Here is a 26,231-nt window from a genome sequence, read left to right as displayed (position 1 = left end):
TATAATCATTAATATTATATTCAAAAAAATCATATTGGAAACACCGAGTTTTGAACCCCGGTCGCTGGGTTGGTAGGCTTGAGCACTACCGCTGGGCCACTGTGCCAGATGGGATAAATTCATTGTTTATACATTAATGAACGAGAGACCCGTGTTTAGAATATCCTTTGTTTTGAATGAAGTTTATCTCTTTATCCTCATTCATTAATGTGACGTCAACGGCTCATTCAATTTCTCAAATCCGTCAAACAGCGCATCTCATCAGACATCTTAATCCCAGTTACAATTGAAATAACCACATAATGTGTACATCGCACGAGCGAGCGCCACGGTATATATAACGTGCATTGTTTAGGACAAAGTGAATTTAGTATCAGCATTTTGGGTATATTTTACATTTCAAAAGCCCCCTCTGGAAGAATGGAGCACAAAAACGTAATTCAGAATGGTATAATGCAGATCGTAGACTGTGGGAATAGTTTCAGGAAACGGGCTGTCACTTCTTTGCGGGGGCGTGGCGATAGTTCAGGCTAACTTGAACTTGAACTCTGCTTTCGACCAGGCTCAAACTTTTGGATCTGTTGTCATGGTAATTTGGAAAATCCACGTACTGGGAACCGGAAAGTCCGGCTAACTCAGTTATCCAGTTAAAGTTATCCGGCTAACTCAGTTATCCAGGTACAAGGAACGGGGCCCAGATCTATTCTGGGCTTGGTTTTTGAAAGTGCTATTCTGAGGTCATGCTGAGCATTTAGTCGGTTTCTGTATTTGTTTTTCAGGTATGCTAGAGTAGAAAACCCAGATTCACATAACAGCTCTACAGCTTTTTTTTATAAAAATTAAAATAAAGAAAGCTTTTTTTATAAAAAAAAAATATATATATTTAATTTTTTTATTGGCGACCCAATAAAAACGGGTCCGCGGCCCATTTTGGGTCGCGACCCTAAATTTGGGAAACGCTGGGTTAGGGTCTTTACTCTTGGCTAAAGCAATGCAACATCACATACGAACTGTATGGATCTATTCATGACGTGAAATAAATCTTGGCCCGGTACCGATTGGGCTTAAGAGGTTAAAGATTGCGAAGTTGGAAGTTGAGAAGCCTGATGGCTTGGTGGTAAAAACATTGAGTCTGGTGGTGTGTGCAGTGCAGGGCAGGGCAGGCGTACTTCTGTATTGAAGATGTTGGTGAACACCTCTGCCAGTTGGTCAGCACATGCCCTGAGAGCCCGGCCTGTATTGAAGATGTTGGTGAACACCTCTCTGCCAGTTGGTCAGCACATGAAGAGCCCGGCCTGTGATACCATCCGGCCCCTCATGCTTTTCGGGGGTTGAACCTTTTAAAGGACCATCTCACGCTAGCCAATTCTAGGGTCAGTACGGCAACTGAATGAAGAACATCACTCATTCTTAAACTGAAAGCGCGTTCTCTTACACCTGAATTTGCATACAGAAACGCCCAAACAGGGCATGAAGGACCATGTGCAAACTGATTCAACAGTTTCTTATACGGGAAGCAAGCATTGCATTTGGGTTGTGCTGACCCCCATATTCAACAGGTAGTGCAGAAGTGATTTGTGACTGATCAAAATTAGATTAGATTAGATTAAAATGTATTGTCATTATACAGCACAAGTACAATACAATATGTAATGTACGTTAGTGCATCGTTGCTAATAAACTATAGATTTATAATATATATTAAATATATAGCCTATATGAAAGAAATGGGGTGTGCTGAGAGCAGAATGTAATCCATTATATTTCACTATAGTTATCTCCGCGCGATTGAGTTTAGTTTTTATTTATTTATGTATTTATTCACTGTTATTTGCAGTGTTTGTAGGGCTTTTATTTATTTTCGGACATCACAATGCCTCATTGAGACATGACTATAAATGTAAAAGGTAATTTTTAATTATACAAATATTGTCGTATTTATTATTATTATAATTATTTAATTCTGAGGATGTCTGTAGAATCGACGTGAACGCAATCACCATTTCTCCTAAATTAAGTTAAGAACACAGGCGCACACCAGTCTGTCTGAATTATGACTGCTTTCCCACGCTCGTAAATCCTGCTCTTAGCTACGAGTGAATCCCAGAGAAGGAATCGTTCGTGAATGCCAAGATTTGCCCGAAAAGCTCGTAAGTGGAGTTACAATGAAATTTGCTCGGTAACATCAGGGTCATCTAAGTTGAAGGCGGTGGTCTGTTCTTTGAGTTTATCATAGACCTCCCAGCTGACTGAGGGCTTCTGGTTGTGGTAGGCGCAGGGTTTCTGGTTGGGGTAGGTGCAGACAGTGGCTGACCCAGGGTTTCTGGTTGGGGTAGGTGCAGACAGTGGCTGACCGAGGGTTTCTGGTTGGGGTAGGTGCAGACAGTGGCTGACCCAGGGTTTCTGGTTGGGGTAGGTGCAGACGGTGGCTGACCCAGGGTTTCTGGTTGGGGTAGGTGCAGACAGTGGCTGACCCAGGGTTTCTGGTTGGGGTAGGTGCAGACGGTGGCTGACCCAGGGTTTCTGGTTGGGGTAGGTGCAGACGGTGGCTGACCCAGGGTTTCTGGTTGGGGTAGGTGCAGACAGTGGCTGACCCAGGGTTTCTGGTTGGGGTAGGTGCAGACAGTGGCTGACCGAGGGTTTCTGGTTGGGGTAGGTGCAGACAGTGGCTGACCCAGGGTTTCTGGTTGGGGTAGGTGCAGACGGTGGCTGACCCAGGGTTTCTGGTTGGGGTAGGTGCAGACGGTGGCTGACCCAGGGTTTCTGGTTGGGGTAGGTGCAGACGGTGGCTTTTGGAACAACATTGTCGATGTACTTACTTATCACTCAAATCCAAGCTTAAATATACATTGTTAAATGAATAGCGTCAATCTCATAAAACCAGTAATGTCACTTTGTTTTACAGTTTCATGTTAATTTGTTTAGACTAATTATTAATGTTGTTGTTTTTGTTTGTTATTATTATTATTACTTTGATTATTATTGTTATCATTATTATTATCTTATTATTATCTTAATATTATGAAAATAGTTTTATGAACTTATTTCACTTTACCTTTGTTTTTGTGTTTTTTTTTTCTTTTTTTTAATCCAATGATTTGATTTGATTTTATTTTATTAGGGATCCCCATTAGCTGGTGCGATAGCAACCAGCTAGTCTTCCTGGGGTCCACACACAAAAAAACACACAAAAACAATCACTATTGCAAAAAACTAAATTATTAAAAGTCAGTACACACGATGCATAATGAACCTACTGTAACAATTAATATAGCTAAAATTACATTAGTGTAAAACAAAAACAAAAAATTACTTTACAGTGTTAAAAACAATTTAAAAACAATTTAAGATTATTTTTAGAAGTGAATCTACTGTAAATGCAGCAGAGGTTCCGAGGCAGGCCATTCCACAGAGTTAATGCTCTAAAAATAAAAGATCTCCCCAGAGCGCTGGTTCTAGGACCTGGCAATTCAAGCTGCCCACTACTGGAACCTCTAGTGTAATGCTCGTGCACAGTATTACTAAAAACAATCTGATTATGTATAAAAACAGGAGTCTTACTGCTCATGACCAACTTGAACAGCACAAGTATATTAAAAGACAATCTATATTTAATGAGTTGAGGCCCTGTATAGGCCCATCTGGGTCTCTTCCCTCTAGTCAGCACCTTTATACACTTTCTGTCATGGTCAATGTTTTTACTGTTTTGCTGAAATGGTGCGAAATAAAGAAATAAAAAAAATAATAATAATACAGCCTAAGACGAAATCTGTGTATTCACTAATGTTGCCATTGGCTGCGTCCTCAAATATCTGTCAGTCAGTTGTCTGAAAGCAGTCATGTAAGACCCCCTCAGCCTCATTGTTCCATTTGTAAATGATCCTGGAAACAGTTTTTTCCCATTTCAGTTTGTGCAGATGTCCTCTTCACTGACTACACCCAACAAAAAGAAGGAACGAAGAAGAACAACAACATCATATTCCTCACTGATTCCATCTACACCTGGAAAGATACTCTGGGCATTGGCTCAGGAGGCAGATTAAAGATCTGTAAAGATGCACACCTTGAAGAGAATGACCCTCTGCTAGTGCTTACCATTACATACTACACCAAAGGAAGCATCATGATACAAGGGAATGAAGACAACCTGGAGTCCTTTGAAGAGGCATTCTCCCTGATGAAAGCTGAGGTGGACACCAATAGGATCAATGTCCCCACTGATGAGAGCCCAGTAGAAAACCTCCCACCTTGTCCATCTCTGCCCCTCCCACGCCTGCCAGCTCCTCCAACCGGTTTAAAGAGAGCATGGCCCTGCTGGAGCTGGACTTTGCTGAATTCAAAGAGCTGACCCAAGCGAGGCTGTCTGACCCTCCAGCTCTGCCCATCCTAGTTTCCTCCCACTCAGCCTGAAGAGCAAGCCTCACAAGACTCTAATGGGAAGTTCCTGGGACACAGACAAGTTGTTTCCTGATAAGATATAAGTCCTGTCTAAACACTGCAGCACCACAGGCCAGGCCATGCAGCTGTTGAAAAAGGAGACCCCCTCTAAAGCCCTCAATACCTGGTGATTCACACAGCCTCCATAAGGACACTGATGAGGAAGATGGTGAAGCAGGCCGGTAAAGAGTTCCCTGACACCCACATTGTGGTATCTACCCTGCTGCCTAGGACAGACACCCCTCCTCATGTCCTCCATGACATTAATATGGAGATCAGAAGAAGATATGCCACCTTACCCAATGTCCACCTGGCCCTCCACCAAACCATATGGGACCTCTATGATGGACTCCACCTACACAGAAGGGGGTGAGGATATTTGCAAAGATCCTCAAAGACATGGCCCTGGAATGCAGTCCTTCCACCCCCTCCTCCAATAGTAGCTTTAGAGGCCAGTCCAGACCTCCTCCACTAGCAGCTTTAGAGCCCAGACCTCCTCCTCCACTAGCAGCTTTAGAGGCCAGTCCAGACCTCCTCCTCCACTAGCAGCTTTAGAGGCCAGTCCAGACCTCCTCCACTAGTAGCTGTAGAGGCCAGTCCAGACCTCCTCCTCCACTAGCAGCTTTAGAGGCCAGTCCAGACCTCCTCCTCCACTAGCAGCTTTAAAGGCCAGTCCAGACCTCCTCCACTAGTAGCTTTAGGTCGCTTTCACACAGGGGCTGTTTGGTCCGGACTTTCGGACCAGAATTCGATAGTCCGGTTTTTCGGGTCTGTGTGAATGCGCGTCGAACTCGGTTCGCGGACCAAACAGTCGAACTCTGGTCCGCCTGAAAACGTCGGTCTCGGTTCGGCTTCATCGGACCAAACGCGAACCAAATATAGGAAGTGATTATTATTACCACTGCTCGCAGCACTCACTGCAAAACAAGCACACTGCATCTAATCTCTCTATCTATCTATCTATATATCTGTGCATCTTGGGAAGAAGGAAGAAAAAACGCGGCTTATTATTATTACCGAGCGCGGCTTATTATATTATTAATAAAACAGCTACTTGTGGGCACTCATAAAAACACTGTGGTCTACAAGTTGTTTAGCGAGAGGATGGTGGTAATGTGCTTCAATAGAACAATGGATCAATGCCATGTCAAAACTCGGCTCCGCTGATCTGGAGTGCTCTGCAGTCCACACACAGACACACACAGACACGCACGCGCGCGCGCACACACGGGATCGCAGCCACACACACATTTCCACTGTCCAATAGACAAGCGCCCTTTTCGACCGCGTGACATTGTTCAGAAGGTCTCGGTGCGCTGACAGATTTCTATGTGAAAGCAGGCGAACCAAATGAAGAATGCAACAATGTTGCAACTTCACCCCCAGAACCGCACCGAGTCCACCAAAACTATATGTGAAAGCGACCTTAGAGGCCAGACCTCCTCCACTAGTAGCTTTAGTGGCCAGTCCAGACCTCCTCCACTAGGAGCTTTAGAGGCCAGTCCAGACCTCCTCCACTAGTAGCTTTAGAGGTCAGTCCAGACCTCTTCCACTGGTAGCTGTAGAGGCCAGTCCAGACCTCCTCCACTAGTAGCTTTAGAGGCCAGTCCAGACCTCCTCCACTAGTAGCTTTAGAGGTCAGTCCAGACCTCCTCCACTAGTAGCTGTAGAGGCCAGTCCAGACCTCCTCCACTAGTAGCTTTAGAGGCCAGTCCAGACCTCTTCCACTAGTAGCTGTAGAGGCCAGTCCAGACCTCCTCCTCCACTAGTAGCTGTAGAGGCCAGTCCAGACCTCCTCCACTAGTAGCTTTAGAGGCCAGTCCAGACCTCCTCCACTAGTAGCTTTAGAGGCCAGTCCAGACCTCCTCCACTAGTAGCTGTAGAGGCCAGTCCAGACCTTCTCCACTAGGAGCTTTAGAGGTCAGTCCAGACCTCTTCCACTGGTAGTTGTAGAGGCCAGTCTAGACCTCCTCCACTAGTAGCTGTAGAGGACAGTCCAGACCTCTTCCACTAGTAGCTTTAGAGCCCAGACCAGACCTCCTCCACTAGTAGCTTTAGAGGCCAGTCCAGACCTTCTCCACTAGGAGCTTTAAAGGCCAGTCGAGACCTCCTCCACTAGTAGCTTTAAAGGCCAGCCCAGACCTCCTCCACTAGCAGCTTTAGAGGCCAGCCCAGACCTCCTCCTCCACTAGTAGCTTTAGAGCCCAGACCTCCTCCACTAGTAGCGTTAGAGGCCAGCCCAGACCTCCTCCTCCACTAGTAGCTTTAGAGCCCAGACCTCCTCCAGTAGGAGCTTTAAAGGTTAGTCCAGACCTCCTCCCCTAGGAGCTTTCGAGGCCAGTCCAGACCTCCTCCACTAGTAGCTTTAGAGGCCAGTCCAGACCTCATCCTCCACTAGTAGCTTTAGAGCCCAGACCTCCTCCACTAGGAGCTTTAAAGGTTAGTCCAGACCTCCTCCCCTAGGAGCTTTAGAGGCCAGTCCAGACCTCCTCCTCCACTAGTAGCTTTAGAGCCCAGACCTCCTCAACTAGTAGCTATAGAGCCCAAACCTCCTCCACTAGGAGCTTTAGAGGCCAGTCCAGACCTCCTCCTCCACTAGTAGCTTTAGAGGCCAGCCCAGACCTCCTCCACTAGTAGCTTTAGAGGCCAGTCCAGACCTCCTCCTCCACTAGTAGCTTTAGAGGCCAGTCCAGACCTCCTCCACTAGTAGCTTTAGAGCCAAGACCTCCTCCACTAGTAGCTTTAGAGGCCAGCCCAGACCTCATCCACTAGTAGCTTTAGAGCCAAGACCTCCTCCACTAGTAGCTTTAGAAGCCAGCCCAGACATCCTCCTCCACTAGGAGCTTTAGAGGCCAGCCCAGACATCCTCCTCCACTAGTAGCTTTAGAGGCCAGCCCAGACCTCCTCCACTAGTAGCTTTAGAGGCCAGCCAAGACCTCATCCACTAGTGGCTTTAGAGGCCAGTCCAGACCTCTTCCACTTGTAGCTTTAGAGGCCAGCCCAGATCTCCTCCACTAGTAGCTTTAGAGGCCAGCCCAGACCTCCTCCACTAGTAGCTTTAGAGGCCAGTCCAGACCTCCTCCTCCACTAGTAGCTTTAGAGGCCAGTCCAGACCTCCTCCACTAGTAGCTTTAGAGGCCAGCCCAGACCTCCTCCACTAGTAGCTTTAGAGGCCAGCCGAGACCTCCTCCACTAGTAGCTTTAGAGCCCAGACCTCCTCCTCCACTAGTAGCTTTAGAGGCCAGCCCAGACCTCCTCCTCCACTAGTAGCTTTAGAGGCCAGCCCAGACCTCCTCCACTAGTAGCTTTAGAACCCAAACCTCCTCCACTAGGAGCTTTAGAGGCCAGCCCAGACCTCCTCCTCCACTAGTAGATTTAGAGGCCAGCCCAGACCTCCTCCTCCACTAGTAGCTTTAGAGCCAATACCTCCTCCTCCACTAGTAGCTTTAGAGGCCAGACCAGACCTCCTCCACTAGGAGCTTTAGAGGCCAGCCCAGACCTCCTCCACTAGTAGCTTTAGAGCCCAGACCTCCTCCACTAGTAGCTTTAGAGCCCAGACCTCCTCCACTCATAGCTTTAGAGGCCAGTCCAGACCTCCTCCACTAGTAGCTTTAAAGGCCAGTCCAGACCTCTTCCACTAGTAGCTTTAAAGGCCAGTCCAGACCTCCTCCACTAGTAGCTGTAGAGGCCAGTCCAGACCTCCTCATCCCCATCTCTAGCTTTAGAGGCCAGCCCAGACATCCTCCTCCACTAGTAGCTTTAGAAGCCAGCCCAGACCTCCTCCACTAGTAGCTTTAGAGCCCAGACCTCCGCCACTAGTAGCTTTAGAGCCCAGACCTCCTCCACTAGTAGCTTTCGAGCCCAGACCTCCTCCTCCACTAGTAGCTTTAGAGGCCAGACCTCCTCCACTAGGAGCTTTAGAGGCCAGACCAGACATCTTCCACTAGTAGCTGTAGAGGCCAGTCCAGACCTCCTCCACTAGTAGCTTTAGAGGCCAGCCCAGACCTCCTCTACTAGGAGCTTTAGAGGCCAGACCTCCTCCTCCACTAGTAGCTTTAGAGCCCAGACCTCCTCCACTAGGAGCTTTAGAGGCCAGACCTCCTCCACTAGGAGCTTTAGAGGCCAGACCAGACCTCTTCCACTAGTAGCTGTAGAGGCCAGTCCAGACCTCCTCCACTAGGAGCTTTAGAGGCCAGTCCAGACCTCCTCCACTAGCAGCTTTAGAGGCCAGTCCAGACCTCCTCCTCCACTAGTAGCTTTAGAGCCCAGACCTCCTCCACTAGCAGCTTTAGAGGCCAGTCCAGACCTCCTCCTCCACTAGTAGTTTTAGAGCCCAGACCTCCTCCACTAGTAGCTGTAGAGGCCAGTCCAGACCTCCTCCTCCACTAGTAGCTTTAGAGCCCAGACCTCCTCCACTAGTAGCTTTAGAGGCCAGCCCAGACCTCCTCCTCCACTAGTAGCTTTAGAGCCCAGACCTCCTCCACTAGTAGCTTTAGAGGCCAGTCCAGAACTCCTCCACTAGCAGCTTTAGAGGCCAGTCCAGACCTCCTCCACTAGCAGCTTTAGAGGCCAGTCCAGACCAACTCCCCTAGTAGCTTTAGAGCGCAGACCTCCTCCACTAGGAGCTTTAGAGGCCAGTCCAGACCTCCTCCTCCACTAGTAGCTTTAGAGCCCAGACCTCCTCAACTAGTAGCTATAGAGCCCAAACCTCCTCCACTAGGAGCTTTAGAGGCCAGCCCAGACCTCATCCTCCACTAGTAGCTTTAGAGGCCAGCCCAGACCTCCTCCACTAGTAGCTTTAGAACCCAAACCTCCTCCACTAGGAGCTTTAGAGGCCAGACCTCCTCCTCCACTAGTAGCTTTAGAGCCCAGACCTCCTCCTCCACTAGTAGATTTAGAGGCCAGCCCAGACCTCCTCCTCCACTAGTAGCTTTAGAGCCAAGACCTCCTCCTCCACTAGTAGCTTTAGAGGCCAGACCAGACCTCCTCCACTAGGAGCTTTAGAGGCCAGCCCAGACCTCCTCCACTAGTAGCTTTAGAGCCCAGACCTCCTCCACTAGTAGCTTTAGAGCCCAGACCTCCTCCACTCATAGCTTTAGAGGCCAGTCCAGACCTCCTCCACTAGTAGCTTTAAAGGCCAGTCCAGACCTCCTCCACTAGTAGCTTTAAAGGCCAGTCCAGACCTCCTCCACTAGTAGCTGTAGAGGCCAGTCCAGACCTCCTCATCCCCATCTCTAGCTTTAGAGGCCAGCCCAGACATCCTCCTCCACTAGTAGCTTTAGAAGCCAGCCCAGACCTCCTCCACTAGTAGCTTTAGAGCCCAGACCTCCGCCACTAGTAGCTTTAGAGCCCAGACCTCCTCCACTAGTAGCTTTCGAGCCCAGACCTCCTCCTCCACTAGTAGCTTTAGAGCCCAGACCTCCTCCTCCACTAGGAGCTTTAGAGGCCAGCCCAGACATCCTCCTCCACTAGTAGCTTTAGAGGCCAGCCCAGACCTCCTCCACTAGTAGCTTTAGAGCCCAGACCTCCTCCACTAGGAGCTTTAGAGGCCAGACCAGACCTCCTCCACTAGGAGCTGTAGAGGCCAGTCCAGACCTCCTCCACTAGGAGCTGTAGAGGCCAGTCCAGACCTCTTCCACTGGTAGCTGTAGAGGTCAGTCCAGACCTCCTCCACTAGGAGCTGTAGAGGCCAGTCCAGACCTCTTCCACTGGTAGCTGTAGAGGCCAGTCCAGACCTCCTCCACTAGTAGCTTTAAAGGCCAGTCCAGACCTCATCCACTAGTAGCTTTAAAGGCCAGTCCAGACCTCATCCACTAGTAGCTTTAAAGGCCAGTCCAGACCTCTTCCACTGGTAGCTGTAGAGGCTAGGGATGCCCCGATCGATCGGCCACCGATCGTTATCGGCCGATAATCAGTATAAATATGCGATCGGTGATCGGTGATAATGCTTTATTTTCGCCGATCGTCAAAACCGATCTCACTCGCTGTCTCAGTTCTGTCTCAGACACCGGGTGGTGCGGCGTCTGCTCATCCCTCCAGCCCCTCCCGCACGCATGTAAACACGGGTCTAGTCTAGTCTAGTGGGACGGGAGGATGGCGTCTCCCTGAGCTAACGTTACAAAATGACCCAGTCAACTATTCACTTTTAGTTTAATACATGATGAGGCATTGTCTAACCGAACGGTATCTAGCCGGCTAGCTACCGATAGCTCCTGATATCAACAAATGCTCCAGCAATAGTCTAGCAGAGACATGTATGATACCTGTTAGCTCTCGTTAGCGCAAGTTAGTTCACTGTTCAAAACGAAATGTCCCATTGAACTAAAATATACTAAATATTAACGTTATATATCCGGCTAGCAGTAGCTACAGATAGCTCCTGATATCAATGTCTTATAACACTGATTCGACGCATATTCGAGCTGAGGGCATGTTGAATGTGATATGACCAAAGCACAGTAACGTTATATCAATAGGGTCCATCTGCAGCGCAGGAGAATCCTTGCCGTAGCTCGAGGCTACTCGAGTATAGGGTCCAGGTGCAGCTCCGGAGAATCCTGGCAGTAGCTCGAGGCTACTCGAGTACACACAGACAGTGGAGCTTGTTGCGTGGTGGCGATGTCTCGCAGATAATACAAGTACAAGTCTAATTATATAATATATATATTTTATAAAAAAAAAATTATATATATATTTAATCAAAAACTATAGGTATCGGATCGGTCGATATGGCTCGCGATGATCGGTGATCGGTATCGGTGGCAAAAAACGTGATCGGGGCATCCCTAGTAGAGGCCAGTCCAGACCTCCTCCACTAGTAGCTTTAAAGGCCAGTCCAGACCTCATCCACTAGTAGCTTTAAAGGCCAGTCCAGACCTCCTCCTCCACTAGGAGCTGTAGAGGCCAGTCCAGACCTCCTCCACTAGTAGCTTTAGAGGCCAGTCCAGACCTCCTCCACTAGTAGCTTTAAAGGCCAGTCCAGACCTCCTCCACTAGTAGCTTTAGAGGCCAGTCCAGACCTCCTCCACTAGTAGCTGTAGAGGCCAGTCCAGACCTCCTCCACTAGTAGCTTTAAAGGCCAGTCCAGACCTCATCCACTAGTAGCTTTAAAGGCCAGTCCAGACCTCCTCCTCCACTAGGAGCTGTAGAGGCCAGTCCAGACCTCCTCCACTAGTAGCTTTAGAGGCCAGTCCAGACCTCCTCCACTAGTAGCTTTAAAGGCCAGTCCAGACCTCCTCCACTAGTAGCTTTAGAGGCCAGTCCAGACCTCCTCCACTAGTAGCTTTAAAGGCCAGTCCAGACCTCCTCCTCCACTAGGAGCTGTAGAGGCCAGTCCAGACCTCCTCCACTAGTAGCTTTAGAGGCCAGTCCAGACCTCCTCCTCCACTAGGAGCTGTAGAGGCCAGTCCAGACCTCCTCCACTAGTAGCTTTAAAGGCCAGTCCAGACCTCCTCCACTAGTAGCTTTAAAGGCCAGTCCAGACCTCCTCCACTAGTAGCTTTAAAGGCCAGTCCAGACCTCCTCATCCCCATCTCTACCCCAAGATCATTCCACAGCAGCAAGGAGACACAACAGTTCAGCCTGATAATTAACATTCAAAAGAGAGCATGTTTTAATCACCTTAAATCCTGACCCCTAGACACCCTCATGTCAGTTGGTGCCGAGACTAACTGCCCCTCTTAGACACACTCTGGTCTGACACAAACACTAAAACTAATTATACCACAATGTAAAGGAAACTATTTGGAATATTGGAAAGAAGAAACTAAAAGCCAAAGAAGATTAGAATGTTATCTGTCCCGAAAAAGAGATTATGAATTGGCAGAATATCTATCTACTGTCGGAGATAGAAAGCAGAGACAGACATTGACCAAGTACTAGCTCAGTCCGACTCACCACCAATTGACAGTCGAAAAAGTATGAAAACAGTATTATAAGGTCAATGTTAGACGGGTTGAGACAGAGATGACTTCATCCTACAATGTGAAACAGAGAGAAAGAGAGAGATAGGTAGAGAGAGAGAGAGAGAGATACAGAGAGGGACAGAGAGTGGGAGACAGAAAGAAAGATACACACTCACACAGTGAGAGAGAGAGAGAGAGAGAGAGAGAGAGAGAGAGAGAGAGAGAGAGAGAGAGAGAGAGAGAGAGAGAGAGAGAGAGAGAGAGAGAGAGAGAGAGAGAGAGAGAGAGAGAGAGAGCTGATTGGAATAGACAATCCATAGTGGTTATATCACTCTGCCTTGTTTACAATGAATTCATCGAATTAATTAATCTAATTCACAACATTTGCGCCACTTGCTACCGGTACAAAGAATCAACCAATACAGTTTAGTTAACATTACCGGCTACAGACAGCCTGGATCTCTGTCTGTATTTACATTTATTTGGTCCTGGTATTGAAGAATGGATAAGAGAGGAGGATGAGCCAAAGGCAGAGGAAGAGGGAGAGAGTCTGTCTTGGAGTTTGATAAACTTGAACACAGAAGCTGAAATTAATAAGGATGTGAACGTCTTCTTGGCCAAAGACCAAAATGAATTCATCAAAACAAACCCAGAGCGTCTGCCATCTCAGAGGGGAGGGATGTGATCTTTTCTTCCCCCACAGACGCTGACGTCAGCCACTAGTCACTGAGCCGGCTGGGAGAATGGAACACACAGCAACACACGTGTGTGGGGGCAGGGGTTTTATTAACATTTACACGTTGCCATAGCAAAATACATTTATTGAAATGTTTACGTTTGTTATAATAATCTTATTCCACAAATAATTTAGAGAGGGAGAAAGAAAGATAATGCTACATTCATTAACTTCTCCAGAGCACTGTGTGTGTGTGTGTGTGTGTGTGTGTGTGTGTGTGTGTCTCTCTCTCTCTCTCTCTCTCTCTCTCTCTCTCTCTCTCTCTCTCTCTCTCTCTCTCTCTCTCTCTCTCTCTCTCTCTCTCTCTCTCTCTCTCTCTCTCTCTCAAAATCAGCTTTATTGGCAGGAGTGGGACAATATAATTTTGTGTTGCCAAAGCATTGCAAGTAAGACTATTATTTATAATAATAATTTAAATACAATTATTTAAATAAAATTATTAAACATAGGCTAAAACAGAATCGTACAGCAGCTCTGCATAACTGGTTATGTATAATAATTATAATTCCCTCATTCCAGATTCCAAATGTGCACTTTGAAAAACCAAATTGAACGGTTTGATTATGGCCTCCTGTAGTTTGGTATTGCGGTATTTTAACATTTCAGGATTTGATGATTTTTTATTGATTACTGGGTAGGTGTTAGTGTAGCTTTGTGGTCTGGATCTTCAAATAATTGTTCAAAATATGATTTCCATGTGTCACCACACTGGGATTCCCCCCTTGAGGAGCTGTTTTTCATCCATAACTCACAGAATTAATTTTGGTCAATTGCTTCCTCAATCAGTTCATCAGTATTGAACTTGTGTTTTTTGTTGTATAACAGTTGTTGTACTTTTTAAAGCCACATGGTATTTGATGTGGGCATTGTCAGTGGAGTTTCTGTGTTTTAGGTTTGACAAGGTTAGGTTTGTCTGGCTTTACAGCATTCATTGTCAAACCATTTTTCCTTAGGTTATTAATATTATATATATATTTTTTTACCTTTGGCCTATTTAAGCCTTGACATGTTTGCCATTTTAATCTGTACTTTGTAACTGTTAAATTAGCTGTCAATGTATTTATCTAACATGGTGTTGATCTCTTTATTGTTTAGAGCTGTTTTAATACTCATTGTTGCTTGTTTTTAACCATTTGTATTTTGGAGGGAATTTAAATAGTGTGTTTGCCTGCTGTTCTAGTGTAAAATAGGATTATTTGGACCTCTTCAGATATAAGGGTCTGGCAGTGATCAGACAGGGGTTTCTCTCTCTCTCTCTCGCTCTCTCTCTCTCTCGCTCTCTCTCGCTCTCTCTCGCTCTCTCTCTCTCACACACACACACACACATACCATACCTAAGAAGCAATTTATGAACCTTTACAAGCACCATAGATTATTAAGAATCTATATGGTCCTCAAGGCTATGGATGACAGATTAAGAAGGATCGCTTCAGATAGGAAGTCAGTTTCCAAGGTTTACAGGTTACTGTCACTTAACCCATCAGATAACCTAGCTTCCATTAAACAGCAGTGGAAGAGGGATTTGGCTGTTTCCTTGACTGCACCACAATGGAAGACAGTAGGGCTGGGCGATATGGCCAAAAACGTTATTGCGATAAAATTATAAAATTATTTTCATATAACTCGATATCGATAATTATCGTCGATATAATGTCTGTCAAGTTTAATTAACTTCTTATGCCCGGCGCCGATGGACGGGCTATTAATAGACTTGTTTTGCTGCTGCGAATGTCTCGAGTTGATGTCGTCATCAGTCCGCGCACGTTAGCAGTTAGCCAGAGCAAGCAGTGTATCCCATGACAATGTACTAAATATCCCTAAAATACTCTGTTCCGCCCCAATACATTGCAATGACGTCTACTATAACCGTGGCGTCAGAATTCACGCCACACACACACTCGGCACGTAAACTATAAAATAGCGCCGTGCAAGCTAATTATCCTAGCCAGCCAAACTATAAAATTGCGCCGTGCAAGCTAATTATCCTAGCCAGCCATGTTTCCAATGTACTAAATATCCCTAAAATAATCTGTTCCGCCCCAATACATTGCAACGACGTCCACCGTATACCCTACACTACTATAACCGTGGCGTCAGAATTCACGCCACACACACACTCGGCACGTAAACTATAAAATAGCGCAGTGCAAGCTAATGATCCTAGCCAGCCTTGTTTACTACCCAGAGGTGCAGCGCGGGTCTCCTTCGCTCTCGGCCATCTCCTTCACTGATTGGTTGTTAGTGCGTGTGCTCATATCCAAGCTTGGAAAATCGATATATCGAAACTTTGCGACCACGTGAATGAATGAATGAATGAATGAATGAATGAATGAATGAATGAATGAATGAAAACTTTATTTAACAGATTGCAGAATGGGTACAATACAGTACGGTTCAATACATACAATTGTTAAGGGGATGCAGACCTGAGAAAGACGTTTGTCTTGTTTCCATCAGGGTCCCCCATTTTCAATTAATATAGACATTTATGACATACACAACATACATGACATTTATGGCATAGGGACATATAGGTATTTAGTACTGATACATTTGTGACATAAGCGGTATTCAAATGTACAGTACTGTTACCCCTAGATCTTAGACAGAGTATATACATATGATGGGGAGGGGACTGTACATTAGGAGGGGGTGGGTGGGTGGGAGGGAAATATACATACGGCGGGGAGGGAATATATACATGCGGTGGGGAGGAGACTGTCTATTAGGAGGTGGTGGGGGTTTTGGGCATTTACGGTGGCCAGTTTCATGTTTATTTCGAGGAAATAATTTATCGCGATAGTTATCGTTATCGTTTTATCACCCAGCCCTAGAAGACAGTATTAAAAAAATCAACAACTTCATCCAAATGTGTAAGATACAAAATCATCTCTCTCTTTCAAGTTTCACACAGTCAGTCAGTGCCAGTGGTGATGATGACATCACATCACATTGAGAACAATCGAGAACATTAGCTATTGCCGCCTGGATGAATGTAGTGTCTAGATACCATAGTCAGAATGTAGTGTCTAGATACCATAGTCAGAAGGAGAGATGTAAAACCGGGAAATGTAATAGCTTTTCAAACTGTAGGTGAGAAAAAATTTGTCACACTTAACAAAAACTTTTTACACAGACATGAACATACAGTATATGCACACATTCATTCTCTCTCTCTGTTTAAAAAAATAATAATAATAATATATAATATAATATAATAATTTGTGCTTCACCACTGCTACCACTGCTACATTCTGACTATGGTATATATCTAGACACTACATTCTGACTATAGTATATATCTAGACAACACTACATTCTGACTATGGGATCTAGACACTACATTCTGACTATGGGATCTAGACACTACATTCTGACTATGGGATATAGACACTACATTCTGACTATGGGATCTAGACACTACATTCTGACTATGGGATCTAGACAATACCCTCTCTGGGTCCCTTGCTGAGATTGTATTGGTGGATTGTTTTGATGTGATCGATCGATGAGCTGTAGTCTTACTGTTTTTCCACCTTTTTCCTTTCCCAAAGTGATGCAACAACTGAACAACAACAACTGAACAACAACTAACAACAAAACAACAACTGAACAACAACTAAAAGCAACTAACAACAACTGAACAACGACTAAAAACAACCGAACATATACAGACAGACAGTGTTCTTACCTGTTGTCCTCAGTCTCAATACTCCATCAGTGCTGTAGTCTCTCCTCCATGACTCTGGTTCAACTCTGTTGAAACAACAGAAGGGGAAGTTCCTTCACGTATCGTCCATCGGCATCAAATCCGCCTCCAGCTACAAGATATGACTTTGACGGAAGACCGACGTCCAAGCGCGTCACCGCAGACAACAGCTTTGTGGATATGAAATCTACTCAGAATCCACATTTATGACCTTCAGAGCTCATATTATCCAAACAAAATCCTTGTGTTTCTGACAGAACCAATTAAATCACCTCATCATCGCAATCAGTTGACGAACAAGACACCCATTTAAAAAAAATTATCGAATATCAATGCACCTTTACTGAGTTTTCCAATTCGAATTCCTAAATATGTATTTTTGGGAAGTAAGAATGAAAAGTAACTGTGTTCTTGTCAGGACTCGATCAGCAGGACTGAGATGTCAGAGCGACGCGTCTTTTATTTGTCTCCTGTCAAAATAAAAGACACGACAGAAGCAAAAACCACCCGCTTGTGCAGCTGCAGTCCCTCAGTAGATGTTCCTCTTTCTGGAGTTCATTCGATTCAGAAACAGCGTTATGTCTCCTGCTCGTTGACAACAAGGGGGTTCCGTGGTGTTTTAAAAACACGAATGATCATCATGCGTTCTATTGACTGTGATCCACTTCTCGGCTAAACATCATTCTCCCTGAAGTCAAACTGCTCCGACACGTCGTGGTTACTCCACTTGTAATACGTTGAAGAAGAAATAACTCCCAACAGAAGGAAAAGTCGCTCAATCTCTTTTCAAATGAAAGCCGTGTCCTGGTTATTATTAGTTTGATAAACATCACATACTGTACGTAACTTCAACACAGAGTCAGGTGATGAGTTTTCCTGCTATTATCAATAATAATAATCCACTTTAAAGACAACATCATTCACAACCAAAGGGTTTTATTTTCTGAGTTCCGAAGACGCTGTCCTTCCATCCTGCCATGAGTTTAATAACACACGCTGTTAGAAATGAGAATGTTACAGAGAGAGGGAGAGAGAGAGAGAGAGAGAGAGAGAGAGAGAGAGAGAGAGAGACACATGGATGAGAGACAGTCCATAGTGTTTTCAGTAGGCTACCACCACTCCGTCTTTTTTACATTTAATTAATCTAATTCACATTTGTCATTTGCTACCTACAAATTCTCTGTTGGTATACGAATCAACCAATAGTTTTAGTTAACATTATCTATGTGTATTTGGTCCTGAGAGAGAGAGAGAGACTTGTACGCACGCGACATGGCGTGGAAGAGGGAATAGCTGATTGATTGATTGATTGAAAACTTTATTAACAGATTGCAGAATGGGTACAGTACAGTACAGCTCAATACATACAATTGTTAAGGGGATGCAGACCAGAGAAAGACTTTCGTCTTGTTTACATCAGGGTCCCCCATTTTCAATTCATCGTATTCGTAAGTTACATATATGACATACATGACATACAGGTAGACAGTACTGCTACATCTATACATTTATCACACATCAGATTTGCAATTACAGTACTGTTTGTGATACAAAAAGAGTCCAGAAAAAAGAGTATATACATTTGACGTAGAAACTGTACATTGGATTGGGTAGGTGGGGGTGGGGGGGGACTGTACATTGGAGGTGGTTGGGTGGGTGGGGGGTTGGGTAGGAGTGGGGGGGGGGGGAGGTTGGGTAGGAGGGGTGGGTGGGGGACACTGTACAACTGTACAAACAAAACTGTACATTGGATTATTGACAAGACCATACTTGGTAATTTACTGTACAATGGATGGGGGTTGTGTTCGGACATTTACAGGGGCCAGTTTCGAGTTGCAGTCTCCCTTAGGTGTTTTTTGAGAGTGTTTTTGAAAGTGGGTAGTGATTCACATTCCTTTACAGCTTTGGGTAGGGCGTTCCACATTGATGTGGCATAATTGCAAAACGTGTTTAGTCCCTTGTTTGAGCCGAATCTGGGTTTAACATGATTTGTGGAGCTCCCTCTGGTGTTGTGATCGTGGTATTCACTGACCTTTGGGAAGTATTTTGACATGTACATGGGTACCTTGGTCGTGTAGTGTATCTTGTAGACCAGGCCCATTGCAAGTTGCTGTACTCTGTCGTCTACTCTAAGCCATCCTAGGTTGTCAAAGTGGGCAGGGGTGAGGTGGGTTCTAGGAGTAAGGTCAAGCAGTAGTCTGACCAGTTTGTTTTGAGATGTTTGTAATTTTGTTTTTAGCGCCTTTGAGGTGCTTTGGTACCATGAGGTGCAAGCATAGTCGTAGTACCCTTGAATGAGTGCTCCTGCTAGAGTCTTCAGGGTATTCTTGTTTACCAGTGAGGAGATCCGGTACAAGAATCGAGTTCGTTGGTTGACTTTTTTTATTACATTGGATGCCATTTTGTCACAGGAAAGATTTGCCTCTAGGATGGAACCCAGGTAGGTAATATCTTCTTTCCTTGTGACAATATTGTCACCCACTGTAACTGAGAAGCCGTCGGTCTTGCTGAGTTTGTTATTTGAACCGAAGAGAATGGACTCTGTTTTGCCCATGTGTAATGATAGTTTGTTATCAGCGAGCCATATGCAGATTTTGCCTAGTTCTGAGCTGAGGGTTTTTTCAACCTGTAACTTGTTCTTGTCAGAGACCAGCAGGGCTGAGTCGTCCGCAAACAGGAACAAGTTGCAGTCACAAGCTGACGACATGTCATTTGCATAAATTAGGAACAGTAGCGGACCTAGTATGCTTCCTTGTGGAACACCACAGCTTACTGTGAGGGGGGGGGGGGGGGGGGGGGGGTAGGGTACCGTTTACCTCCACCATCTGCTCTCTCCCCTCCAGGTAGGATTGCATCCAGCTCACTGATAGACTATCAAAACCAATTGCTTTTAGCTTGTCAATCAGAATGGTGTGATTGACAGTGTCGAAGGCCTTTGTAGGTCCAGCATGACCATGCCGCAGTATTTGCCCGCGTCCACCTCTTGTTTGATGTGGTCGTTTAAATAGAGAAGGCATGTGTCTGATGGAGTGGGATGTTCTGAAGCCAGATTGGAATTCGTAGATTAGATTTTTTTCCGCAAAAAAAATCTCTTTTTTAGCTGCTCGCAACGCTAAACTGGTTTGATTTAAATAATGTATGGATCGCAGAGCAATAAGCCATCTGAATGTTCTGAATACAGTATGTGTGTGTGCGTGCATATGTTCATATTGAGTTAGAAGCCAAAAGCCCTAGAGACATGACAGGAAGTTATTATACACACATAGACACACGCACACACACACACTGGGGAAGATAGATTCATATCAAGGACGTTCCAGTGTGTGTGTGTGTGTGTGTGTGTGTGAACACGTGCAGATGTCAAAATGCCTGTGTCGCATCACATCCTATATTTACATTTCTGCAACTGCGAGGATGAGAGAGGAGAGGGGATGGGAGAGAGCAGAGAGGTGAGAAGAGAGAGGAGAGAAGGAGGAGGGGATGGGTGGGGGGAGAGGGGAGAGGAGGCGGAGAATAGGAGTGGAGAGAGGTAAGGAGATGAGGGGATGGGTGTGGAGAGAGGCAAGGAGAGGAGGCTGAGAATAGGAGTGGAGAGAGGGAAGGAGATGAGGGGAGAGAGGGAATGAGAGGATGGGAGAGAGGAGAGAAGGAGGAGGGGATGGATGTGGAGAGACGAGAGGAGTGGAGAGGGAAGGAGAGGAGGAGTGGAGAGAGGGAAGGAGATGAGGGGAGAGATGGAAGGAGAGGAGATGAACAAGAGAGGAGAAGGGAGAGAAGAAATGGGTATTAATTTTATATCAATCTAAATTTTAAATTGGCTTTAGTTCTACTGGGCGGGACCAGGGATATGACTGACAGGAGATCAGGCAATGACCAATGGGAACTATCAGAGGGCTTTCATTTGTCTTTTTATCTGTCTCTTTATTTTGTTCTTTCTTTCTTTCTTTCTTCTGTATCTGTCTTGTATTATTTATGTTTTGCTAAATGCTCTATGTGTGATGTGATGCATGACATCCACACACACAAACACACAGTACATGACTAAGCCTTGTCTGCACGTGTTTTTTCATTGAATTTTTCTCCCAGACCCATTGGTTGATCACTTGGAATGATACATACCGTATTTCCTCTAATAGTGACCTGTATTCAATTAAAAACCGACTCTCTATTAATGTCCAGGTGCTCTGTTGAGCTAAGCAATTATAAGCCGACCTCCTAATACAAACCGGGTTACTAATATACGCGTGAGCGAACCTCTCCTTACTTCCGTATGGAACACGGGTCGCACGCAGCACGTAACACAACAACAACAGAGCAAGCATGGCGACACTACTTTCCGAGTGGAAACATTATGAGACAGTACCCAGAGCTGCTAACTGGCTAACGTTATGAGAGCTAACGTTGCTACCTACAGTACCCGGAGCTGCTAACTGGCTAACGTTATGAGAGCTAACGTTGCTACCTACAGTACCCGGAGCTGCTAACTGGCTAACGTTATGAGAGCTAACGTTGCTACCTACAGTACCCGGAGCTGCTAACTGGCTAACGTTATGAGAGCTAACGTTGCTACCTACAGTACCCGGAGCTGCTAACTGGCTAACGTTATGAGAGCTAACGTTGCTACCTACAGTACCCGGAGCTGCTAACGTTATGAGAGCTAACGTTGCTACCTACAGTACCTGAAGCTGCTAACTGACTAACTTTATGAGAGCTAACGTTGCTACCTACAGTACCCGGAGCTGCTAAGGTAAAGTTACTTGATTTCACTTTGAAAACGTTGAAATGACCAATGACCAACTGTAATTGCACTGTTTACTATTTCATACAGTACTTGGTTTCAATAAATTAACCCAGTACATTTTACTGGGTTCAAACTGACACAAAATGTTGATTTATTCATTATGATCTGTTTGAAAATTAGAAATATAGGCCTCTCTCTTATACATGCCTCCTCCTAATAAAAGCCTGGTACCCGCTACAGTTGAAACAAATACAAGCCCGGGTCACTATTAGAGGAATTACGGTATTTGAGTATTATATAATTATAATAACTATATAATTATACTCATAAATATAACAAATCTATACTCATTTTGGCATTAATGCCACTTGTAATATGATCATGTATTAGGATTCCTAAAAGTTCCTCTGCATCAAGAAAAAAAGGTTGAATGTGTCTGAATTTGCAACCTGGGATCTGATTGGTCCTGAATTTGCAGCCTGGGATCTGATTGGTCCTGAATCTGCTTCCTTGGATCTGATTGGTGAACATGAACATTGTATCAACAAATGTGCTTTGTTTGTATTAATTTAGGGTTGTGCCATTATTATTATGCAAAGATAATAATTGTGATTAATTCTGTAATGAGTTGTGTGTTTCTAGCATCCTTGACACCCAAGGACAACGATGGAAATAAGTCAAGAGGCTTTTACGTTACTATCCTTGACAGCAATGTATGCTGGATTAATGATCTGTATGTTGTGGAGTCTAAATAAAAACCTGAAACCTGAAACCCAGAATCTGCTGCCTTGGGTCTGATTGGTGCTGAATCTGCTGCCTTGGATCTGATTGGTCCAGAGAGGTCCGTACATTACTAAAGGCACGTGGCACCTCTTTTAGATCTATCTGGTGACACGCAGGCCTACTGTTCAATTGAGCGGGCCCAGCACAGCCACAAGCTAAGGGTTGAAGGCCATCACAGACTATAAACCCACCAACAACGCTCCACCAATCACTGACCCCTCCCTCCCTGATGAGCTCAATAACCTTTATGCCTGCTTTGACAGGGACAACCAGGCGGCGCCCACCAAGGCTGCCCTCCCTGATAACTTCCAACCCCTCACTCTCTCCCCCACTGACGTGTGTACCGCACTGAGCAGGCCTAATGCACGTAAGGCGGCTGGCCCTGATGGCATCCTTGGCCGTGTGCTCAAGAACTGCACTGAGCAGATGACCAATGTCTTAACTGACCTTGTGTTTCACGGTCATGAGAGTGACTCTGCCACTATGTTACTCTGTAACGGTGCTGCTATGTCTCCAGTTTTACTCCAGGACCCCTCCAGCTCTGCTTGCCCACCATCGTAGCATTCTAAAACGACCAAGATATATTCACCGTGGATCTGGACGAAACTTTAAATACACACAGCAGAACAGTAACAAAATAATCCATTCTGTCTGGTCCACTGAACCACGGCCCCCACACACTGTCCGTTCTGTTAATCACAGTGTGTCATCCCCTCTGCTTAAATCAGCCGCATACGCACCACTCAACTGTTTGAAACTATGTCTCTTCAACGTAAGATCACTCACTAATAAGGCCCCGCTGGTCTCAGATTTCTTTGTGGACAGAAAGCTTGATTTTTTTATGCCTCACTGAGACCTGGCAAGTGGCAATGCAGCTGTCCCTCCAGGTTATGCCTATTAGTAAACCCTGTTGCACTGGATACCAATTGTTTTAGAAAGATACTTTTGGATATTGCAATTACTACAGAAAAACGTGAGTACACAAGTTCAACTCAAGTTCAGACCTATGTTACTCTATTTCATTAGCACTAAAAGTGATCTTTGTTTATTGTATCTGAAACGTCAGAATGTTACAGTATCTTTCAAAAGAGACCAGGCTTATGCAGGTGCTATAAGTATAAAGTATAGTATTTTGGTTTGCAAAACAAGTATGCAGTCCTCAAAAACGAAAACTAAAATGGTCACTTTTTGGGGCGCCTGTTAAAGTCACTGCTGTCACTGTCCCCCACCACTCCCCTTTTGAATGCTTAGCTGTAAAACTGACAGGCCCCAAACCCACCATGTCATGTATTAAAAACTTAATATTGTTGTCTTAATTGCTTATTATACTCATAAGTATATAGAAAACCATACCATGCAATCCAACATGCTGTTAAATTACCTACCAACGTACCGACCTCTAGAGGTTCCCGAGTCCTATGGCTATAGTTCAAATACAAATATTGCATTGATGAATTGAAAATGGAGGACCCTTATGTAAACAAGACGATCTGTGGTCTTCATCCTCTTAGCAGTTGTTTGTATTGAGATGTACTGTATTGTACCCATTCTGCAATCTGTTAATAAAGTTTTCAATCAATCAATCAATCAATCAATCAATCAATCAATCAATCAATCAATAGTTAAGATGTACACATGGTCTCTCTACACAGGATGTATAATGACATGCGCAGCATGAGTAGGCCTACAATTAAGCATTAGATCACGAGACAGAGTGGGTTATAGAAATTAGATCACGCCTATGGGTGGTTGTTAGGCCAGAGGCGCAGCCGAGGGTCGTTAGACCCCCATAGGTGTGATTTAATTTCTATAACCCACTCTGTCGTGTGATCTAATGCTTTTATACAATGGCCGATGTCATCCAACCTTATTGCTATACAATAAACACACATTAATTGAAGATTTATTGACAAAACCATCCGCAGAAAATGTAGTTCCCAAAAAAAAAAAGAGAAGTTGCCTCCTTGTGGAAGCAGCTTGGAAGTGCAACTGTCTCTCAACTAACACATCCAACTGTTCTCAGTAACACATCCAACAAACTAACACATCCAACTGTTCTCACTAACACATCCAACAAACTAACACATCCAACTGTTTGCACTAACACATCCAACAAACTAACACATCCAACTTCTTTTTTTTAACCTACTTTCTATAGAACTTCATTCTTAGATGCTTCTATAGAAAGTAGGTTAAAAAAAATTCTCTGCCCTATAGGGGGAAAAAATAAGTTTTCTTTGCCCTATAGGAGGTAATTTTTTTAACCTACTTTCTATAGAAGCAGCTGGAAGGTGCACTGTTTTAAGTGAGCGTGGATTATTGAATTGTTTGATTGATTGATTGATTGATTGCAAATTGTATTACTGTCTGCCTTGTTTCCAACTGGTTAAGCTTGGCAACTCGTTCAAAGTCGCCCTCTTTCGAAGTTGGTTATGCTTAGAGTTTGGAATCAGGGCTGGTGGTCTATCGCCCTGCTCTAAAGACAAACTCTAAGCATAACCAACTTCGAAAGAGGGCGACTTCGAAAGAGTCGCCAAGCTTAACCAGTTGGAAACAAGGCGGACAGTAATAAAATGTGCAATTAATCAATCAATCAATCAATTTGCGCGATATTTATTTTGTTCCACAATGACTCATGACCCACCAATTACATAATCCAACATTGTGTAAGAAACGAACACATTCGCCGTGACAGAATCGTTTTTGATTTAGTCGTTATGACGCTGTCAACATATTCATTCGTAAGGTTATTGTCATCTTGCTTTCACTTCTAAATCCACAATTGGCGGATTGATCGTAATTCGGTTGTGGGCGGGTCCTGGGACCAAGAGCGTGGGGTTATGACAAATAACCACGTGTAACTTGACTGTTTCAGCCAATCAGAATAGAGAAATTTGCATGCCATTGTATAATGACAAATAACCATGTGTAACTTGACTGTTTTAGCCAATCAGAATCGAGAAATTTGCATGCCATTGTATAAAGAAGTTATCCTGCACAAGTGAAATACATATATACACATACAAATTAAAACAGCAGTGAACAATAGGAACCAACTCAAAAACACAACAGTAGGCTAAGCAAAAGGCTGTAACACTAGGGAAAAAAACATAAATTGCAGGCCAATATAAATTGCACCTTCATTACTGCTCCCAAAACTCTGAAGGTTTCAGCACCATGGAGAGCACCATAGTGAAGGTTTCAGCACCATGGAGAGCACCATAGTGCAAGTGAGGAATGTATATTTATTACTGGACCGTGCAGCTTCAAATAGAGCCTTCTGACCAAGAGCATATTTATACAAATCTTGACATGTCAGAGAGAAATTCGCTTTGACTTGAATTTCACTCTCCACGCTGCATCTTTTTCTCTGGTCCGTCGATGCACCGGTCATGAGGGAGAACAGCCTCTCCGCGAACGCATTAGGGATGCTCAGGAAGAATGAAGCCGGCTGGGTCAGGTTGGGGGTCCTTCAACAGCAGCCCCCACTTCACTCCAACAGTCGCCTCCATATCCGCCACTTCCTTCAGCCGCAGCATGAGTGAACATAAAGTTGTTGCACAGCACTGCACTACTCCTGGACCGCCTGGCTGGCATTGGGATCACTGGTAATAATAATAATGGCTTGAATGTATATAGCGCCTTTCACGTCCCCAAGGCGCTTTACAATAAAAGGGGGATAACGGTAACGGTGACCTAAACTAAGAAACAAAATACAAAAACAGAACAGAGCAAACAGAACAGAACAAAACAAAATAGAACAAACGGAATGAATAGGATGCTCAGGAGCATCAGAGACCATAGGCCTGGGTGAAGAGGTTTTCAGCAGTTTTTTGTATTTTCTTTTTGTATCTCTCTCAGATTTTTCTCTGTTTTCTCCCCGTCCCAATTTAGTCGTTGTGCCAATTCCCCCCCCTCCCC

The 26,231-nt window shown here is 44.9% G+C and overlaps 1 protein-coding gene across 1 annotated transcript in view; it reads right to left on the bottom strand.

Moving 5' to 3' along the window:
• Nucleotides 1-16,811, bottom strand: part of tmem200a (transmembrane protein 200A) — a gene marked incomplete at its 3' end in the record, with an annotated part of 44,336 nt that extends 27,525 nt beyond the window's left edge. The window contains exons 1-2 of the mRNA XM_084314195.1: nucleotides 16,769-16,811; nucleotides 12,991-13,076 (exon numbers count right to left, since the gene is read on the bottom strand). The remainder of the gene's footprint in view (nucleotides 1-12,990; nucleotides 13,077-16,768) is intronic.
• Between the last annotated feature and the right edge of the window lie 9,420 nt (nucleotides 16,812-26,231).

The sequence above is a fragment of the Notolepis coatsorum genome (genome assembly GCF_963971535.1).
Source record: "Notolepis coatsorum genome assembly, chromosome: 5".
NCBI lineage: Eukaryota > Metazoa > Chordata > Actinopteri > Aulopiformes > Paralepididae > Notolepis > Notolepis coatsorum.
The sequence above is the reverse complement of the archived record's forward strand: the minus strand, read 5'-3'. Positions and strand labels throughout refer to the sequence as shown.